The sequence below is a fragment of the Xenopus laevis genome, chromosome 2L (genome assembly GCF_017654675.1).
Source record: "Xenopus laevis strain J_2021 chromosome 2L, Xenopus_laevis_v10.1, whole genome shotgun sequence".
In the NCBI taxonomy this organism is placed as follows: Eukaryota; Metazoa; Chordata; class Amphibia; order Anura; family Pipidae; genus Xenopus; species Xenopus laevis.
Window position 1 is genome coordinate 87184179 of NC_054373.1, and position 23442 is coordinate 87207620.

The 23442-nt window shown below is 40.2% G+C and overlaps 1 long non-coding RNA gene across 1 annotated transcript; it reads right to left on the reverse strand.

Moving 5' to 3' along the window:
• Nucleotides 1–332: 332 nt before the first annotated feature.
• On the reverse strand, nucleotides 333–7381 carry LOC121399994. The gene is made up of 2 exons (XR_005965441.1): nucleotides 5777–7381; nucleotides 333–1367 (listed from the first exon to the last, which is right to left on the reverse strand). It is a non-coding gene; the product is annotated as an uncharacterized LOC121399994 (long non-coding RNA).
• Between the last annotated feature and the right edge of the window lie 16061 nt (nucleotides 7382–23442).

A 23442-nucleotide genomic window follows, 5' to 3' on the forward strand; every position in this document is an offset into this window, starting at 1 on the left:
GTACCGATGACTTAATTTCCCCAGTTATGCACCAATGAAATAGAAGTAAGAGAAGTGCACACACCTCAAGAAATGCAAGACTGATATAATCTTTAAGACAGTCTTTAAGATGTTCTGTTGTGAGGCAATAAAATGGGTAGAACCTGTAGGTATGTAACCGTGACGATGCAGATTCCATACTGGTGGTTCAGGAGGACACCGATATAAAGAGAGGGAAGAATCAACACTCACTAGATGCTTCCATCATTTGCAGTCTAAATCAGTACCCATATGGTATGCAGAACAGCTAGCCTCAAAACATGGATACTCCATTTTTTTTTTTTTTTTATCTAGGAGACTAGACAAACAAATGGACAACTGACTAAGTCTGTCTTCTAGACACAGAGCAGAAACCTGGCTTTTGGGCCACAGAGATGTTCTGTTTTGCTGGTAGTATGACTTAAACCACAACAGCGATGTTCAGCCTGTATCATATTTTATACCACGGCAATCTAACTGCCAGGAGAGCTTATATAGGTAAGATTTAATAACAATTAAACTTAGCGATGCAACCCTAGTGACTGAACAAAGGTCATCTCCGAGGGGTGTGATGTGTGTATTATGACAGTAGGTTTATTAGTAGTATGTGCCAATGCATAATTCTGTGTGGCAGTCACCACCTACGGCCCTTAGGAGGGACTAAGGAGCTATCCAGCTAAGGGCACAATCGGGTCTGGACCTCCAGGTACAGACATGGACGTAACTACTGAAGAAGCAGACCCCGCGGCTGCAGGGAGCCCAGGAGGCATAGGGGCCCCATGAGGCCAAAATAATGCTTTATCTCAACATGCATTAGCCATGCACATATATGCAGATGGCCCATACACATATATGTATACATATATACTGACATATATACACACACACACACACGCATGATACGCACACATGTAAGACTCTTATGCAGAACACTTACACGCTACAGTTAACCATTGGTTAAGCATTCATTCTGAAGGTATTGGCTTTCTTAGGATAAGCATACTTCTCGGATGATTAGACGACTTAGTCTTATATAAAGCCACCATAAGTGATCCTTTAGAGACCACCAACAGGGTGTAGAGCCATGGTGCTAGCATGTATCAAGCCACATGTATTGTAATGGCAGATTATTACATAGGCCTCTGTTGAGGACCTAGAGATACTGCTCTCTGAGAGTATACTGACCAACCCCAGAGCTCCAGCTATGGATATTGAATAATACTGCCTATTTGACCGGAATAAGGAGCAAACTGCCTTGGCCCTCCAGTAATGCCGACAGTGAATTGCAACACAAAACAGGGAAAAACTTGCAGAGAAGGGCCCCAAACATTGTGTTGTACAATTAATACCTGTAATCCATAGGGATGTAGCGAACCGCCGATAATGTGTTCGCGAACGCCGTTCGCGAACACCGGCAAAAAATGCGAACAGTTCGCGAACTTCGAACATCCGAAAATCGTTCGATTCGAACGATCGAAGGATTTTAATCGTTCGATCGAACGATTTTCGTTCAAATCGAACGAAAATCTTTCGATTTTAGCGACCGAATGGTCGAATGGTCGAACGATTTTGACGCGAACGCCTATTGGCGAACGTCGCGCGACGTTCGCGAACTTGCGGTGGACGCGAACAGCCGATGTTCGCGCGAACAAGTTCGCCGCAGAACAGTCCGCGACATCCCTAGTAATCCATATAGCAGACAGGCTTAGCCGTTCCTGCTGTGTATATCAGAAACAATATGTAAACTCACCTAGCACAGGGAGAACATCAACCTGATACAATTCCATGTTTAATTGAATTAAATAATACCTTAACATAGAAGAATGCATTGTATTATAAGACACTCAGATGTAAGTGTATTAGATCCTGCAAAGCAAAGATACAATCACAGCAACATGTTATACATAGTTTGAATTAGCTGCTGTTTAGAGCAAGCATACAGTATATCAAAGCCTAGCCGCCAGCCCAGGGATGCATTCATAAGGGCTACTGGTTCCAGGAGAGCAATACTGGAGAGCAATACTGATTCCAGAAATAGCAAAAACCTCAGCACATCACCTCACAGAACAAATAGCAGCATTCATTAGGGCTATTGTTGTCAGGTATGCAAATGTACAGGACTCAGTACACTGTAGTTTTGCATAGGATAGTGTTAGCCACTAGAACTATTGGAATAGGGAAGATTGTAACATACTTACCGTGATCTTCCTTTCCTGTACGAACTCCATGTCAGTACTTACTGGGTTAGCCCCTCCCCCATGCTCCCATCAGAAGGACCCTCCCCAAGTCTTTAAAGACCGGCCACACCCACCTACCGGCGTCTTTGTAACAAGCTTCTAAAATCACTTGAAAAAGGGCGGGCCGTACTGACATGGAGTTCGTACAGGAAAGGAAGATCACGGTAAGTATGTTACAATCTTCCCTATTCCCTTTACGAACTCCATGTCAGTACTTACTGGGACGTAGCAAGCTAGTATTTTCCCAGTCGGAGGGTAATAGGCTCTTAACAAGAATCTGTAGCCATAGATGGCAAGACTTTGAAGAGACCAATCATGCAACTTCTATAAGTGAATGTTAAGATTCCCGGTGAAAGCTCAAGAATAAGTGACAGGGATAAGAATAGTCTTATATCATAGGCTCTATACCCCAGAAAAAGAGACGTTAGCCCAGCGTCAGTGTGAGGAAAAGATGAATTCCATAACAGCTTGACTCTTCCAGAAGAAAAAGAGAGAGAGGGATGAAGACCTCCCTTCACCTGGCAAACTCAACAGTTTAAAATACTTACTCTCCTACTCACCAGAAAGCATCCATCACATGTATGCTTAGTTTCAGTGCAGATTTGTAAAGCACCTGTAAAAAAACACTTGGTAGGAGTTAGAATCCCAAACAGACCCCTTTGTATGTGTGGCCTGTTTAGAATATAAACAAAAGTGCCGGGCATAAAATGCACAATGAGGCATACTTGAGGCATGTACTTGATGTACTTGAGGCATGTACTTACTCTCCTACTCACCAGAAAGCATCCATCACATGTATGCTTAATTTCAGTGCTGATTTGTAAAGCACCTGTAAAAAAAAAAACACTTGGTAGGAGTTAGAATCCCAAACAGACCCCTATGTATGTGTGGCCTGTTTAGAATATAAACAAAAGTGCCGGGCATAAAATGCACAATGAGGCATACTTGAGGCATGTACTTGATGTACTTGAGGCATGTACTTACTCTCCTACTCACCAGAAAGCATCCATCACATGTATGCTTAATTTCAGTGCTGATTTGTAAAGCACCTGTAAAAAAAAACACTTGGTAGGAGTTAGAATCCCAAACAGACCCCTATGTATGTGTGGCCTGTTTAGAATATAAACAAAAGTGCCGGGCATAAAATGCACAATGAGGCATACTCGAGGCATGTACTATAATGCCTAACTATCTGATTGGCTAGCAATTAGATCTGCTCTAACTGGAAAGCAAACCCAGAGAACAGGGACATGGGAACCTGAAACTTATCTGGGGTGAGAATTACTTACTCCGTGTATGATCCTTACGATGGAAACACTGGTACCAACCTCTAGAAGATAATGCCAGATGGAGACAGGGCAATTACCTGAAGAATAAAACCCCAGTTGGATGGCAGAGCATAGCCTTGTGAGACATAGAACTGGTAACCCCTAGAGGATTTCGGAGTCAGAATAAAATAACCCAAGCAATACTATGATAGCCACAAGACTCACATAGGCAGGTTGTAGAGTAACCTGGAGAGATGCTCAGAGTCTCATGAGACCAATCAGATTTCCTCCTTCCAGCAAAGGAACATGTGTAGATGTAGGAAATTCAACCATCCTATATCATGCGAACTTCCTCAATGTTCTGCATTATTAAAATGGCAGGGGTTAGCCCTGCAGCCATATGTCTTTTGTGTCAGTGTGTTCCTCACATTGACTATATTTGAGGTAGCTGAATCCTCTTACCTTGAGTACCAGGCTGCCCACCATTGGGCATGCAGAGGATGTGCGTAGGCATCAATTGCTCAAGTACTTAGGACTGGACTGATCATAAGGATGTTTGAGTAACATCAGAAGGCTTCCAATCCACCAGACTAGACCTACTGTGTTAGATGAATGAACCTCCTGTCAGATGACCGAGACTTGCCGGGTCAGATACTAGGTCCAGTAAACTAGACCTAATGGGATAGGTGAACCAGACCTACAAGGAAAGGTGAACCATCCTACCGAGAAAGGTGAACCATCCTACCGGGAAAGGTGAACCATCCTACCGGGAAAGGTGAACCATCCTACCGGGAAAGGTGAAACATGCAGACTGTGAACTATGCCCACTGGGTCAGGTGAACTATACACGCTGAACTGGGACAATTTCGGTACCGATGACTTAATTTCCCCAGTTATGCACCAATGAAATAGAAGTAAGAGAAGTGCACACACCTCAAGAAATGCAAGACTGATATAATCTTTAAGACAGTCTTTAAGATGTTCTGTTGTGAGGCAATAAAATGGGTAGAACCTGTAGGTATGTAACCGTGACGATGCAGATTCCATACTGGTGGTTCAGGAGGACACCGATATAAAGAGAGGGAAGAATCAACACTCACTAGATGCTTCCATCATTTGCAGTCTAAATCAGTACCCATATGGTATGCAGAACAGCTAGCCTCAAAACATGGATACTCCATTTTTTTTTTATTTTTTTATTTTTTTTATCTAGGAGACTAGACAAACAAATGGACAACTGACTAAGTCTGTCTTCTAGACACAGAGCAGAAACCTGGCTTTTGGGCCACAGAGATGTTCTGTTTTGCTGGTAGTATGACTTAAACCACAACAGCGATGTTCAGCCTGTATCATATTTTATACCACGGCAATCTAACTGCCAGGAGAGCTTATATAGGTAAGATTTAATAACAATTAAACTTAGCGATGCAACCCTAGTGACTGAACAAAGGTCATCTCCGAGGGGTGTGATGTGTGTGTTATGACAGTAGGTTTATTAGTAGTATGTGCCAATGCATAATTCTGTGTGGCAGTCACCACCTACGGCCCTTAGGAGGGACTAAGGAGCTATCCAGCTAAGGGCACAATCGGGTCTGGACCTCCAGGTACAGACATGGACGTAACTACTGAAGAAGCAGACCCCGCGGCTGCAGGGAGCCCAGGAGGCATAGGGGCCCCATGAGGCCAAAATAATGCTTTATCTCAACATGCATTAGCCATGCACATATATGCAGATGGCCCATACACATATACATATATGTATACATATATACTGACATATATACACACACACACACACGCATGATACGCACACATGTAAGACTCTTATGCAGAACACTTACACGCTACAGTTAACCATTGGTTAAGCATTCATTCTGAAGGTATTGGCTTTCTTAGGATAAGCATACTTCTCGGATGATTAGACGACTTAGTCTTATATAAAGCCACCATAAGTGATCCTTTAGAGACCACCAACAGGGTGTAGAGCCATGGTGCTAGCATGTATTAAGCCACATGTATTGTAATGGCAGATTATTACATAGGCCTCTGTTGAGGACCTAGAGATACTGCTCTCTGAGAGTATACTGACCAACCCCAGAGCTCCAGCTATGGATATTGAATAATACTGCCTATTTGACCGGAATAAGGAGCAAACTGCCTTGGCCCTCCAGTAATGCCGACAGTGAATTGCAACACAAAACAGGGAAAAACTTGCAGAGAAGGGCCCCAAACATTGTGTTGTACAATTAATACCTGTAATCCATATAGCAGACAGGCTTAGCCGTTCCTGCTGTGTATATCAGAAACAATATGTAAACTCACCTAGCACAGGGAGAACATCAACCTGATACAATTCCATGTTTAATTGAATTAAATAATACCTTAACATAGAAGAATGCATTGTATTATAAGACATTCAGATGTAAGTGTATTAGATCCTGCAAAGCAAAGATACAATCACAGCAACATGTTATACATAGTTTGAATTAGCTGCTGTTTAGAGCAAGCATACAGTATATCAAAGCCTAGCCGCCAGCCCAGGGATGCATTCATAAGGGCTACTGGTTCCAGGAGAGCAATACTGGAGAGCAATACTGATTCCAGAAATAGCAAAAACCTCAGCACATCACCTCACAGAACAAATAGCAGCATTCATTAGGGCTATTGTTGTCAGGTATGCAAATGTACAGGACTCAGTACACTGTAGTTTTGCATAGGATAGTGTTAGCCACTAGAACTATTGGAATAAAGTGAGCAATTAGCCAGAACTCAGCATACACTGCTGGTTTCAGGTGAGCAAAAGGTCAGAGCCTTGCACAGTGCAGATCAGCAAAGGATTAGCTCAGTACACTTCAGAACAGAATATGAACATGTTCCTTACCTGTAGCTCCTAATGCCAGGCTGTAAGTAGGTCTCTAATGCCACATATTGCAGGACACCAGGTTCATTGTTAACAGGCCTCACAAGTTTACTGATAGCAGTACTTACCTGAGGCTGCTGGACAGAGTTTCCAGTCTGCAGAGTTAGAGAGTGGGCGGGGCCATCTCCACTTGCTATAGCTGGCAGTTGCACAGGAATCACCTGATTATACTCAGCTGGTGTCTGCACATACAGAGGAATCCCATAATTGTGTTCAATGGGGGGGATCACTTTACCAGTGGAACCCGCTGATTAAACTCAGGTGCTGTCTGCAGAAGCAGGTAACCAAAAGCAACTGCTGTGGTTACACAGAGGCAAATTGGATAATTGGTATCGCCTAACAGAGCCATGCACCGTTTCTAGCTGAAACCTATAAGGCGGACATTTTTTTTTTTTTTAAATGACCTCCACCTTAGGAAAGTCTGCTGAGGGAGGCAGCTGGCCATGGAACCTGTCCTCCATTTAAAAGACAAGAAAAACAAAAGAAAAACAGGAGGCAGTAAGGCTCAGGCCCCTAACTAATTTTGCCTAATAATAGGCTGACCCTTTAACTGCCGCCTCCCTCGCCCATCCGTAAAAATAAAGGGTGTGTAGGGGCCACATACACCACTGCCCCTGGACGCCTTTTGGGCAGGTCAGGAGGGCACACCGGATGGGGGGACAAGCACTTGCCGTCGAATGCTCTGACAGCAATACAGAAACGCAACTGAAACACAGGCAGACCAGGAGTAGCAAACATTGCACACCAGTGCCTTACCTGATCCAGAAGCTGAAGCACAGACGACTCCAGGATATGAGGCCGAGTGCTGGGGAACAAAAGGTCCCATGGACCAAAAACCCCTGTCCCTAGGACGCCTTATGGGCAGGCCTATGCTTTCCCAAGGTTAAAAGAAAACCATTTTTGCTTCCGATGAGAGCAAAATGAGAAGGAAAAAAAGACGCCGGTAGGTGGGTGTGGCCGGTCTTTAAAGACTTGGGGAGGGTCCTTCTGATGGGAGCATGGGGGAGGGGCTAACCCGGTAAGTACTGACATGGAGTTTGTAAAGGGAATAAAGTGAGCAATTAGCCAGAACTCAGCATACACTGCTGGTTTCAGGTGAGCCTTTGCTGATCTTGCACAGTGCAGATCAGCAAAGGATTAGCTCAGTACACTTCAGAACAGAATATGAACATGTTCCTTACCTGTAGCTCCTAATGCCAGGCTGTAAGTAGGTCTCTAATGCCACATATTGCAGGACACCAGGTTCATTGTTAACAGGCCTCACAAGTTTACTGATAGCAGTACTTACCTGAGGCTGCTGGACAGAGTTTCCAGTCTGCAGAGTTAGAGAGTGGGCGGGGCCATCTCCACTTGCTATAGCTGGCAGTTGCACAGGAATCACCTGATTATACTCAGCTGGTGTCTGCACATACAGAGGAATCCCATAATTGTGTTCAATGGGGGGATCACTTTACCAGTGGAACCCGCTGATTAAACTCAGGTGCTGTCTGCAGAAGCAGGTAACCAAAAGCAACTGCTGTGGTTACACAGAGGCAAATTGGATAATTGGTATCGCCTAACAGAGCCATGCACCGTTTCTAGCTGAAACCTATAAGGCGGACATTTTTTTTTTTTTTTTTTAAATGACCTCCACCTTAGGAAAGTCTGCTGAGGGAGGCAGCTGGCCATGGAACCTGTCCTCCATTTAAAAGACAAGAAAAACAAAAGAAAAACAGGAGGCAGTAAGGCTCAGGCCCCTAACTAATTTTGCCTAATAATAGGCTGACTCTTTAACTGCCGCCTCCCTCGCCCATCCGTAAAAATAAAGGGTGTGTAGGGGCCACATACACCACTGCCCCTGGACGCCTTTTGGGCAGGTCAGGAGGGCACACCGGATGGGGGGACAAGCACTTGCCGTCGAATGCTCTGACAGCAATACAGAAACGCAACTGAAACACAGGCAGACCAGGAGTAGCAAACATTGCACACCAGTGCCTTACCTGATCCAGAAGCTGAAGCACAGACGACTCCAGGATATGAGGCCGAGTGCTGGGGAACAAAAGGTCCCATGGACCAAAAACCCCTGTCCCTAGGACGCCTTATGGGCAGGCCTATGCTTTCCCAAGGTTAAAAGAAAACCATTTTTGCTTCCGATGAGAGCAAAATGAGAAGGAAAAAAAGACGCCGGTAGGTGGGTGTGGCCGGTCTTTAAAGACTTGGGGAGGGTCCTTCTGATGGGAGCATGGGGGAGGGGCTAACCCAGTAAGTACTGACATGGAGTTCGTAAAGGGAATTGTGTATGCTGAGACTGTACAACCTGTGTGATTCATAGTGTGCCTGGGGGGAGGGGGCAGATGGATCAGCCCGAATTTGTCCGGCATGCGGGAAAGGGGGAATTAGCCAAAGGCCAGATAAGCAGAGCTCCCCATTTGTTGTAAACTGAAACCAAAGCTTTTGTAATAAGTTCTAAAAACACAGTATTTTTAGTAACACTGAAGCAGACAACTAAGTTTGGACCTTTTAAAGAAAAACAGAAGATAAAAACAAACCAGTACTCTGGTATTCACTTCTTTACCCAGTTATTTTACGTTAAAAAGTTGCATGTTCTCCATGATTGCAGTTTTAATTAAATTTCCATGGTCTTATTAAAGCTTGTTATTCATTTATTGATTTTGGCTGTTAGCAGTTTTCGTGGTAAGCTTAGTGCTTGAGTTAATCCAGTAGAAAATATAAACAGTCGCTCACCTGTGATTCTTAGAATTTGATAATAGCTTAGGGTTATTGATTTTTTTTTGCCTTTCTAAGAGGTTATACTAACATGCTGCTATTAATACACTTGAAAGAGCCTGTGAGGTATAAGGGAATTGCAAACCAACAAGGAGTGGACAGCGTGTCTTACGTTTGTAGAACTGATGTGTGATATTCATTGCTTAGCATAGAAATAGAGACACTTGGAGCTTGAGTTAGCTCCTGCACAAAATCATTTACCTGTAGGACTACCAAGCCTGGAAGGTGAAAATAAAGATGCAAACATACATAGTTGTTCCAGTAGTGGATCTGTGTGTAAGGAGAATATGTGTGCTGTACTTACATATGGGCTGTCATAAATGGCAAACAATTTCATGTGGCATTACAGATACATTTGTTGTAAAAACTCACACTCACAGAGTCATAGGGGCAGATTTACTAAAGGGTGAAGTGGCCGTTGCTAGCAGAAATTCACCAGAAATCCCATCCGCAGGGAAATCGCCAATTTACTAACAGGCGTAGAGGACGCTACGCTAGCGAAAGTGACCAATGCTAGCACAGTTTCACGCCCTATTGACAGGCAAATTTTCGCTCAGTCAAACGATCATTACTCCGCAAATTTTTCTTTGCCAGCTTAGACCTGCCAAACTGATAAAATGAAGCTACACACTCCTCAATGTTATGTCAGTGACATCATATCCTGTATGCCAAAACGTCATAAAAAAGAATTATAAAAGCTGAATTGTCTTTAAAAGTTGTAACTATTAAAAAATGTTGTTTTAACATATTCTTTTAACCACTTGAGGGAATGCCACATTTGTTTTAGGGTAAGCTCATGTCTAGATCATTAGAGGATTTCTTTTGTCTTTATTTTGCCCACTTAGAAATTTGTAATAATAAGTGGCCACTTCAAGCATTTGTACCAACATCTCTGATAAAGACATATATATGACCTATATGTACCGGCCCTATTCAAACTGACCATAGGTGTATTAAAGTTTTGCTGGGCAGAAACTAACATTAGCAGAAGTTTGCTATGAAATGATCACACTGATGAATTAATGCTAGCGAAACTTCACCAGCGTTCGGCTGCAGAGACGCATAGTATAGTGGTAGCGAATTAAAAGTATGGCGAAGCCTTCGCAGGCGAAAGTTCGCCCTATAGTGAATTTGCCCCATGGTGAGAATAGTTTTATGTGTGACTCTAGTGGTGAACTGCACAACAATTCCTGCATGATAACAGCTTTGAGGCAGTGATATGCCTAACACGAACTATGGTGCATGAGAGATGTTTTAGAAAGCATGTTGTCAAGGGAGCAAGTTGTGATGTGGAAATCTTAATCTTCAATGATAGAGGAGTCATAGTATGCCCATGAGAGCTTTGTATCTGTTACGATTAGTATCCCTAACCTAGAAGAAACCCCTAGGTCCCGGTCACGGCTCAGTAGTCTGCCTGTAGCAGTCACCTTTGGCTTCGGGAGGAGCCTTCCGCTACTCGGGTGCTGCCAGGTCTTAATATGAGAGGACGCAGGGAAGAGTTCTAGGCAAGCAAGCAAACCGCATGTTAAACTGACTGGGAGAACCAGAAATGTAGTTGGGTAGGCTGGGTCAATACACCAGATGAGCTGAGCAGAACAATAGCAGTAGGCGGTAGCGTAATCGGGGTCACAAGCTGGGTCAGTTTAGCAAATGGCAGCGCAGTACAAAACAGAAGTCAGAAGAGTAATTAGGTCACAGGCCAGGTCAAAATACCAAAGGGTTAACAGGATCCAAGACAATGGTCAGAATTCAGGCAGGGGTCAAAGACAGGCAGCAGACGAGACTTGGTCAAAACAAAAATAAATAGACCTTTTACGGCAAAGAAAACTACACAGAAAGCCCTTTGAATATTTGAATGTCATGCCTCCGATGACGTCACATTTGGCAATTTCCAGACAAATCCGGAAACAGCGAACCCGGGAAAAATGCGCAATCATGGACAGACGTGGCGGGCATCCCCCACTAGACCACCAGGGTGATTTACATAGTTACATAGTTAAATTGGGTTGTCCATCCAAATGAAAACCCAGCATCCATACACACACCCCTCCATACGTTCACATAAATTCTATAAACCCATATCTATACTAACTATAGAGCTTAGTATCACAATAGCCTTTGATATTATGTCTGTCTGAGAAATCATCCAAGTCCTCACAGTATCAATGGGCAGAATGGAATAATAGGAGCCAGAGGTGATGCTTTGGAATATCAGCTTTGGGTTTGAAGTGGTTTATTAATTGCTGGGGTGAATAAATTGTAGGTGATACACCTCAGCAATCACTTCCTGTTTACTCACCTCAGCTTGGTAAAGCACTCTCTAAATTAAGGGCACTTGAACCACTGTGCAAACACTTTGCAACTAGTAAATATTTTAATGTATTCCTTTAGTTCCTAGTTTTTTTCAAGACAGTTATATACTTAATACCTGCCACAGACAACAGTGTGTTGACTCTTTGCACTCCATTCGCAGGTGCTAGCTAGACAAACAGATGAATTATGCAATGGGCTATATACCAAGAGTCAACAAAGACTTGTGTGATTACCACACCCACCCTGTGAAAGTGGTCACGGGAGACTGTGAAACGCGTTGAATATTGGAGCGGTGAATTATTTACCGAACACAGACTCAACTGGACAGTACTGTACTTGCTTTATGATCTGACTATCCTCGTTAGTAGAAAATTGGTTGTTTTGTGGTGATTTTAATATTTATTAAAACAATATTATACTATATATTGCTTTATATTTTCATTATATTACTTGGTGGATGAATGGAGGGAAATCATAAGGTGAAGGACTGACATTATTTTATGCATCAAAATTTCAAGAAATCTTGTGAGTATATACCCGAAAGGGGGAATCTTGAAGAGCATCACAGTGATGGATCTTCTGCAATATTGCTCTTCAGGCACCATTTTAAACACGTTGTGGCTCTATAGGCTTTATTACTTATCTTTATCATTTAAGACAATATTACTCTATGTGTGCCTGCATTCTATTTTAGATACCAAAAGTTGCGCCTTTCTTTGAATGCAGTATTGCCTGGGTTAACTGCTGCTGCATTTAGATGTGTTGGGTTGTAGGCAGCATGAGGGCATCCCTTGTAATGTCCCTATACTTTCACGTCATTCAGCCAGTGCAATAAAGCCTTCACAGTCCATTACCCCAGGAAAACTGCTAAATGCATGAGCCTTAAGGCTGCACCCATAACTGCTCTTGCACATGAACACAGGCAATGAAATTCAGCTAATTTAATACAACCAATTTTATGTTATGGTGTTACTGGCCCTTTAATTTTAGTGCTACATAAGGTTCATTATACTGCTTCAGATATAAAAATACATTTAGTATTCCACTCTCATGTAAGAGGCAGAAAGGTTACAATGGTAAAAATAGAAATAATTAATTTATTACTGAATTTATGTTCAGTCTCCTTGAAAAATTAATCTGCAAGGTGAGATCTGGACTCCATACCATGCTAATATAATGAGCTAGCTACTATTCTGTACTGTGAAAAAGCCATTCATCTCCTCATAGTGGTGAATATGTTTAAAGAACAAATGATGCCATACATGTGGACATTGACTTATTTGAGTGAAGGCAGAGAGCAGTTATTAGCTACCCTCATGATACTTTGTTTTTGGGGTATTTGGGGAAGACTGCTAGACTACATCCACCCAGGGTTGCCATGAATAATGTTGTAGCCCCATATGAACGCATTACCAAATCTCTGCCTCCAGAAAATCATTATTCAGAAATCTCTGAGATATGGAAAAGCCATCTCCCATAGAGTACATTTTAAGCAAATAATTCATATTTTTTAATTATTTATTTTTTCTTAGTAATAATAAATCAGTACCCTGTAATTGATGGTAACTAAGATAGCATAATTATATGTTGCTGGCATAACAATCCTTTGGAATTTCATTTATTTCCATAACTTAAGTCAGACATATCAGCTGTGGGTATCGTTTTGTAGGGTATATTAAGTGTAACCTATGCCCTCTGGGTGGAAGGTGTTCCTAATGACCAGGGGTATTATGAGAATTTTTAGAAAATGTTTTCTATAAAAGGGCGGAGCAGCCGTGTATTTCCTCTTTGGACTTAGTAAGTAAAGAAAAAGACAGGCTGTATAGTATTTAGAACATATTAGTGAAAGTAACCCTGTGAATAAGGGCTTAAAGTTAATGCTAAGATACTACCTGTTATTGTGACATGCAACAGAGTAGGGATTTCAGTGCGGTTGGGTTCAGGGTTGTGTGCATTCCCTGTCCATGGGACAATGGGGTGAGATTCCCTATTGAAGAAATTATCATTTACCTTCTCATCCAATGTGTACTTGGTGAAAGAGAAATAATTTTGTTCAGAAATAGGGGTGTCTGCATTATATAGAGTTTATGGATGCGTTCAGTGAACTGTATACATGCGAATATATGAGATTGTGAGAGTGTGCATGTTAATGCCTGTGTGAGTGTAAATGGCGGTGAGTGAGACTGTAATAATTGCATATTTAGCTGGTAGAATATTACAAACAACCGAATGTGAATACCAACTTAAACAGCATTCATTTATTTTCATCAAACATAATATCCACTTATTTTATCCTTCTGAGTTCTGCAAAATTACTTAACTGTATTAAAATTAATAAGGAATATTTTTTTTTAACAGAAAAAAAAGGAAAAGCTTGATTAGTACTTACCGGTGCATTGCTAAAGGGAAGGAAACGACATTAATGTGTTCATAGACTGTTATGCTTAGTTAGCTGTCAGTTTGTCAGCTAATTACACCCTGCAGTGCCTGTGTATGGAATGAACAAGAGATTTGATGTCGTTTTGCAGGTCCAGCTTTGTAGCAGCTAATTATATACATCATAAGTAATTAATGTCCAGTCCTCTTGCCAGGCTGTCGTATAGTAAGATCACCTTCAACACTAAATCTAACTTTGGTTTGTTTTAGAATTTCCGAAACAGTGAAAGAGTACAGTAATGTTTTTTGCAGTCAATTTTGTATTTCAAATCACCATTATGTGCATGGTGGGGTCCATTAACAACTTCAATGGCTGAGCTTTTTAGGAGTTGACATACAGCCACGGCTCTGTGTGTTGAAGGTCACATAAAGCACATATATCAAGAGGCAAATTTACCTTATAATAAGATCTTATCTTGCCCCATAATACAAAAGTGGCAACACATATTCTGAATAGAATAAAATCTTTAGTCCGTTGCATAGCGCTCCTCTTCCTGGTCAAAATGGTGGTGCCCATGGATGCGCACTGATGTCATCACACTGTGTTGTGATGTGACGTTGTGTAATTGAGTCAGAGACCTGGGTTCAATGCTCGAATACAGTTCTTTCTTGTTAAAGTTCCTGGGTGCTCCTAAATTTCTGTTTTTCCTTGATCCTTCAGTTCCTGACCTTCTGGCTTGTTCCTTACTTTGCTGCTCACTGCCTACCCTGATCTTTTTCCTGTATAAAACTAAAAACTCTCTTATCCCCTCAATAACTGCAAATTGGACTCTTCTCTTTATACAGCTTCCTCCTTGGTCCCAACTCCAACCTACTAGAGCCACTAGGCCCATCATACAAATTGACAGCGTGCATTTTGTGTGAAATAAATATTTACAAACATACAAAAGTTTAAATACACTAAGAAAGTATATAAAACCAGACTGATAAATAAAACCAAAAAAAAAGTTAATATATTTCTATATTTCCAGATTTCAATAATTTAAAATGATTTAAAATGAAGTAAAAATGTTTAATCTGCTTGTCAGTTTCCTTTATATCGACAAAGAGTTAAGAACTCTAATTGCTTGAGGGATCAAACTTTTACAAAGCCTATCAGTTACTGATCGCACATAGTGATGGGCGAATTTTTTCGCCAGACGCGAGTTTGCGGCGAATAAATTTGCGAAACGGGCGCGAAAATTCGCTGCCGAAAGTTCGCCGGCGTCAAAAAAAATTGTCGCCAACGTTCAAAAAAACGGACGCCGGCGTTAAAAACGGGCGTCGAAAAACGGACATCGGTATCGAAAAATGGACGCCGGCGTCAAAAACGAGACGCCGGTGCAATCTTGAGAATTTTCTGCGGTTTCGCGAATTTCGCTAATTTTTCGGCAAAGCGAAACAGCGCAAATTCGCCCATCACTAATCGCACACTATGAAACCTTGTACCAGATGCCAACTGAAGAAACAATGCATGACATCTTTCACTATACTGTTTGGATGTGTTAACTATGTATACATCTATAAGGGGTCCATATAATAAATGCTTTAATGCTTTATATACCTGTAGATAAACACAAGGACACCCGTTTTTAGCCATCCAGTGTGGAAATATTGGGTTACTGAAAATAGCTTTTGGTACTAAGCTAATCCTGGGACAGGTCCGATTTCCATCTTGAAGTCAGGAAGCAATTTTGAGAGAGGCAAATTGGGGAGACTGTAGAAGGGTGTTTTGTCTTCCTCTGGATCAACTACCAGTTAGGCAGGCTATATAACGACATAAAAGCTTCTTTAGATCTCACCTACCAGGGTGTTTTGTCTGATCAAACATACCAGTTGATATGTAATCATTTGACAGAAAAACATCAATGTGAATAAAGCCTTACGGCACATTATCAACACATTCCCCTCATTTTACACATATTTTCATATACCTACTCAGATATATTATCTACATGATTAGGGATAAGGGAACATGAGCTCCTGTCATATTTGCTGTAAACATCTGCAGAAATTAAATGAAACAGAGAAACTAGATCTTATAAGCAGCACATCAGCTGTCTACTCAGAAACGCAACCTGAGATTTCAGAGAATATACCTCAGCACCCGACTTGGAGATTTATTGATTTGTTGACTTTTTCTCTATTTATTCAGCCCCTGAAGCTCTTTATTTTAGAGAATACATGTTTCTTTTGTCCTTGGTGCTTTCCTGTGTTACATTCAGCAACTCAAATGTAATGTTGTTGACTATGGAGCTGCACTTTGCATTGATACATTTCACCTGTAAAAAGAGGTGAAAGTTTGCCAATGTGTAGAGAATATTTTCCAGTGCAAAGTTAATGGGATACTGTCATGGGAAAATTTTTTTTTTTTCAAAATGAATCAGATAATAGTGCTGCTCCAGCAGAATTCTGCACTGAAATCCATTTCTCAAAAGAGCAAACAGATTTTTTTATATTCAATTTTGAAATCTGACATGGGGCTAGACATATTGTCAATTTCCCAGCTGCCCCAAGTCATGTGACTTGTGCCCTGATAAACTTCAATCACTCTTTACTGCTGTACTGCAAGTTGGAGTGATATCAACCCCCTCCCTTTCCCCCCCCCAGCAGCCAAACAAAAGAACAATGGGAAGGTAACCAGATAACAGCTGCCTGGTAGATCTAAGAACAACACTCAATAGTAAAAACCCATGTCTCACTGAGACACATTCAGTTACATTGAGAAGGAAAAACAGCAGCCTGCCAGAAAGCATTTCTCTCCTAAAGTGCAGGCACAAGTCACATGACCAGGGCAGCTGGGAAATTGACAAAATATCTAGCCCCATGTCAGATTTCAAAATTGAATATAAAAAAATCTGTTTGCTCTTTTGAGAAATGGATTTCAGTGCAGAATTCTGCTGGAGCAGCACTATTAACTGATTCATTTTGAGAAAAAATTTTTTCCCATGACAATATCTCTTTAATAACTTGGACTCTCATTTTAGTTCATTTCCAATGTTATAGAGAATTTTCATTTTTGGTAACTTTCAGCCTTTTGCAAATATGTCCCCCTTGTGTTAAAGGGATACTGTCATGGGAACATTTTTTTTTTTCAAAATGAATCAGTTAATAGTGCTGCTCCAGCAGAATTCTGCACTGAAATCCATTTCTCAAAAGAGCAAACAGATTTTTTTATATTCAATTTTGAAATCTGACACGGGCTAGACATTTTGTCAATTTCCCAGCTGCCCCATGTCATGTGACTTGTGCTCTTATAAACTTCAATCACTCTTTACTGCTGTACTGCAAGTTGGAGTGATATCACCCCCTCCCTTTTCCTGAAGAAAAAACAGCAGCCTGCCAGAAAGCATTTCTCTCCTGAAGTGCAGGCATAAGTCACATGACATGGGGCAGCTGGGAAATTGACAAAATGTCTAGCCCCATGTCAGATTTCAAAATTGAATATAAAAAAATCTGTTTGCTCTTTTGAGAAATGGATTTCAGTGCAGAATTCTGCTGGAGCAGCACTATTAACTGATTCATTTTGAATTTTTTTTTTTCCCATGACAGTATCCCTTTAAGATGGTGCTGAACCCAAACACATGTTGGTCTATGTATGGTTCCAAAGAATCACAGCATAAATCAAAAAGATAGTGTTGTAAATGTTTAAGAAGCATACATGAAGTGAGTTGAAAGCCTAAAGTACAAATCTGTTGCTTATAAACACCTACTCACCAAGAGATGGGTAAAAGCTTTAGATTAGATATACTGTTACTATTTTTAGTGTTCTTACTGCCATTAAAACTTACAGTAAATCTCCAGCTCTGCAGGACCCCACTTGGCTTGAAAGCATTTTAATTCTCACCTGTTCCTTTCTTTTCTGTCATGCTGATATTGCAGCTTCCCTTACTTCTGGATGCCCTGCCCTTTGTAAAACCTTTAAATATTTAATCAATGCAGGGCACAGCTGGGTTATTCAGCTATATTTATCTACAATTTCTCTTTTTTTCTCTCTCTCTCACTCTTGCTTAAAGGTCACCTTTTCACGTAGCTTTCAGAGCAGCAAGAGTAATTTCTCTAGTTGTTTTTATCCAAGCAAATGAATTATGGATAGAGCAGTTCAGTATAGTTTTGCAATGTCTGACACTTACATGCAGCAGACTTTACTTAGCATAAGATATTGCAAGTCAAGGGCGCAATGTGCCAGTCACCTGTAGTTTCTACTCCCAAACTTTGCATAGATGGGCTATTATAATATGAGATTAGGTCTATTGGTTAAAAAGAAAGGTCAGTCTAAACCAATGAGCTACTACCTACTATTGTGTGTTGAGGGCAAGGTACTATCTGTTGTAGTGTTTGGGGAATATGTGCAGATGTTAGCACGGCTTTAAAGGCTGTGTGCATAGAACTGGGAAATTTCTCCTTTTTAGAAAAAGTATCTGCCAGAATATATCAAAGGTATGAAATGGAAATAAGTCAGTTTGCACCAGTAGCACGTAGAGTGCCTGTTCCACTGCTTTTGTCCAAAATGAAGCGTATGTCAATCAAACAAAATCCAGATGTATGTGGCAAACAGGCTCAGAAACCGCAGATACTGTGCTGCAAGGTTTATTTTTAAATAAACCTTGCAGCACAGTATCTGCAGTTTCGGATTTTGTTTGAAAGGTTTGAAATGGCATATGCTACCTTAATCTGTAAATGTACTATGTTTACCCATACTAGGCTTCACCTAAATATCACACAGGTTTTGGTACATGCAACATTAGTCCAGTTTAATTTGCTTTGTTTTCAGCCACAGTTGGAAAGATCTAGAAAAGTTATTAGAATGTTGCACCCTATAGTACTTCAGTCTTCAATTACGTTGAGAATGTAGACACGAGAAGTATACAGTCTGTTATGCATACTCTAAAAGGAGAACTGAGCTGACATGAAATGCTAAAAGAATTTGAGTTACATATCTATAATTTTCATAGAATAATTTGCCTTAGTAGTGGCTAAGACCCTATCTTGCATGCAAACGGACTTCCAGTGGGCCAGTTTTGTTTATTAAATGTAAATTAACTGTGTCTTGTTTTGTGGAGAAAAAAACATCTGTAAATAATACAGGCAAATTCCTGCTTGAAGTTACTGTGGGTGTCGCTGGCTCTTACTTTGAAAATTGTATTTACACTTCTGCCATTTGAGTAAATTCCCACAATATACCACAATATCCAGAACATATTCAGTAGGGAAATGCCTATTTGTTTCAAAACCATTAAACGGTGAAGCTATTTTAAACTAATGGATGTCCTGGGTAACATTTTCATCTTTTGAATGGTTGAAATCTACTTTATATAAAATACTGTCTGCAGAAATCTAGATGTGGGAGGTCTGGATAACTTGACTTTTTATTGTATCTTTATATGCAAAGGTATAACCTGAAAACCCAATATTCAGAAAGCTTCAAGTCCATGTTAAGCAAACATTAACATTATTTATTTTATCCTCTATAATAATAACACAAGGAAGCGGTGATAGTGGAGCATCATAGTAATCTGAAACCTATAGATTACATAACAACAGGACGTTGCGCCCCAAACGGCATTAATTAGGGAGATTGATTTAAAAGGTTTTGCGAGCAAAGAAAACAATTACATCACAGTGATGAAATATATAATTTTCTAAAAACTGTTATATTTTGTAAAAAGTGCGTAGAAATGTAATATCTAACAAAGGGAACAATAGTGATGACAATATTTATTTAATATCATTGCTATAAACTGCAATAGCCTAATATTTGGAGAAAAAACAATAAAAAACATTATGGACCAGGCATTATTGATTATATAGAGTATCATGCGCGACTAAGAATATTTGACAACATTCAGTTACCTCAGGGGAATCAAACTCAATTTGAAATGTCACTGAGGCATGTACCATATCCATCATGGCCTATATAACTGTGTAAAGCTGTGCTACTTCTGCTGATCATCATTTGAATTCCTTCAGGACAGTGTCTAGGAAAATGGACCTCACTGTGTTAAGTGTGTAACAAAGTTGACAGTTTAACCATTTTGATCTTGGTGACCTTGGCTCACTTTTACAAAGGCCCATGGCAACCTTAAATTTGCTCTCACTTGCCTGAGTTTGAGCTATAATGTTGTGTTTGGGGAGTCCAGAAGGAAACAATGGGCCATTTCTTTAGCTGGATGAAATTTAATTTGAACAACATTTTCAAAAAAAGAATCAATGTTCTATGTATTGCTCATTTTAAGCTTTTCTCTTGTATAGAAATATTGCATTCAGCATATTGAAACTGAGGATCAGAATAACAGTTGCCTTCAAAAATATACTTATGGTCTGCATCAGGTAGACTATGATATGTATAGTAGTTTGATTGTAAAAGACTGTGTTCCCAAATTGGAAAACCAAGCTAGGCAGCAGTGATCTACGCAGAATGCTATTGCAAATGACTTGCTTCACTTCCTATTGGTTTCCTAATATTATTTAATGTCCCACAGACTACTATGCATATCATAATCACTGCTTTCAATGTCATGTTCTTATAAAGTCTATACTGATCATTGCTCCCTAGGTGCCTGGCTTAAAACTGGAACATAACACGGGATATAAATCTTAAGCAATGAGCTACATCTACAGCAATGGAGGTCACTAATTTGCATAACTGCACATAAATAGAGATACAATGTAATATTTCTAATAGAATATTTTAAAGGGACACAAGGTAGATGTTTAAACTACAGTTTAGGTTACTGCTAAATTTGGGACTATCTATGCTGTTTTTAATACAGTATGGAAATGCAGAAAATGGTCAACACAAAGAAAATACCATCACTAACACACAATGAACTGTTTAGTACTAGTAGGGAAAATTTTTATTTGTCCCCTATTGGGTGGCATGGTCTTACCCAATGAATGTCCATAAGTATCTCTGTATGGGAAACCCGCTGATTTACTATTAAGCACTGTGAACTTTGGAGAAGCTCTGTAGTATGGAGCTCACTAGATAAGGAAAGTGTCAGAGCCCTTACAAAGACCATTAGCTCCTAGAAAATGTCCAGGGAATCTGGAAAAAAAGAGTAGCACCAGAACCTATGATAGACCAACCCTGACCAAGGGCACTGACTGACCTGTTTTTTGAGTGACCAGTCTGAATTGAAGGAGGCAAGCAAAGCTACTAGTTAGAAGACAAACCCAGAAGAACTGTCTTTGATTTCCAGTGATTGTCAAAAGCTAACACCTTTCTACATAAACTTAATAACAGCAGAAGGTGAAGTAAAAAAATTATAATTTGTGATGATATAGATATGAAGTACCCTGCCACTATGTGTCTGCAGGTAGCATGAAAGCAAAGCATACCTAGAAACCCTTCCAGCATACCTCCTGGATCTCCGTTATCAACATCCAGCTGTAAGCCCATTGGCCTAAGGAACACAGGTTGGCTTCCATAGTGCATAAGGCTATTCTCCTGGAGATCCAGGACAGCAATGACACACAACTCTGCATTGCTCTGGTGATACAGAGGAAGATATTACGTTTCAATGATATGGTTTGAGAGGGGGTTTGAAGGCTAATGCAATGGCAATACATTTAAGAAAATAAAACAGAAATGCTTTATTTCTCCTTTAATAGAATTTTGGAACTTCACTTTGCACATCTATAAAGGTAAACCGCTGAAATACAGCTAGGAGCTGTGAGGAGGTGATGGGGACTGGTACCTGTAGTACCATCTCGAGTTACCCAGGTTAACCATCAGTAAATACCTAAATAATTCAGTGTTCTGAATCCTATTATCCATGAATGCTAATCCCTAAACTGGCTTCTGGTGATAAAGCCATCATGCTATCTCTAAAACCTTCTAAGCTTCGTGATAGGGTTAGATATATTTACTGTAAGATTTCCTATCACTAACCCAAACACAAATCTAGCCTACTGTATGAAAATAGATTTTTGTTCTCTGTTCTAAAAGCAGGATTGCTTTGCATACCTTGCATGAACAGAGCAAATATTTTTCTTTGACATAAATCCACTAAGAAAGATGGTCAGTAGGTCCAATCTAACTGATAGTAGAGTCCGATTTTACCGGAACGACATAAAAGAAGTTAGTGCATATGACAAATCTTCAAAGCTAAATAAAATGTTTAATTTAAAAAACAAGCCTTCACTGTTATCTGTCGCTGTCTATAATCCTAAATCATGGCATTTTAATATATGAAACTACCTTAATAATGAGACATGTTATAGTTGCAGCTCTAAAAATGTATGGTCAATGCATGAATTATAAAACAAATACATGAGATTTTAGGAAAATCAGTGCTTTTCATTGATAGTTGTCCTTCTTTTTATGTGATCTGTATGCTGCCAGGTAGATGTGTTAGTCAAACAGAACTACTACTTTCACTCTTTGGCATTCTTTTCTGCCCTACAGTAGGACATGAGGTAAGTATTTCAGTCTGAAGGCTAAATCCTCCCCCGCCCATAAGGGCTTTTAAGAGAGAGAGATGGCCCACCAACGCCCATATTTAAAAGCATAGGACCACCATTAGTATAAAGGGGTGGGTATGGGGTGCTATTAAAAACCACAGGAAGCTAAGCCACAGCTTCAGGGCTAATACAATATACGAAATTCGGGGGTTGTGGAAGCACTCTTAAGGCTAAATTAAAGTATATTTAAGTATAATGGAAGTGCTACTTACAATGCACTTCCCTGGTCCTCTGTCTCATAAGTAACTCAGTATAAATGCATGTGTTTACAAAACAGGGGTTTTTAGTTACAAAGTTATGATCATAAATGCAAGTGCATGTTTTGTAAACACATGCACTTGCATTTATACTGAGTTGCTTATGAGACAGGGGACCAGGGAAGTGCATTGTAAGTAGCACTTCCATTATACTTAAATATACTTTAATTTAGCCTTAAGAGTGCTTCCAAAACCCCCGAATTTTGTATATTGGGTGGATTTATCCGCCATGTGCAAATTCGTGGCGTTTCGCCACCAGCGAATAAATTTTTGAAATCGCCTCGGAAATTCAGCGGGGTCAATTTTTTGGACGTCGGTGACAATTAATAGACACCCATTGACTTTAATATGCATCGGAATTGTCAAAATCCGTGTTTTGCTAATTTTCCGCCGTTTCGTGATTTTTTGCTGAAAATTTGTGAATTTTCCAGCGAAACGGGAGAAATTTGTCCATCACTAGAGGTAAGGACTTTTATAAATGACAAATAAAGACACAATTTATCAAAGCATCATAGATTTTTCTAAACATCGGTGAATATATAGGTTTCTCCAATTGTGTACTTAATTTTACACCACAAAAAATAGTATAATTTATGTTTAAACTGAATACCTATTTATAAAGCTGTGGTGTAGATTTTTATGTATAATTCGAATAAAAAGGCACATTACAATAATGAAGTAATATGGTTTTTAAGTACTCAGCAGATTTTACATCAATATAACAGTGCTCCATCTGCCATAGAGTAGGTCCTGCAAAGTTTGCAGAACATCCCCATTACTCA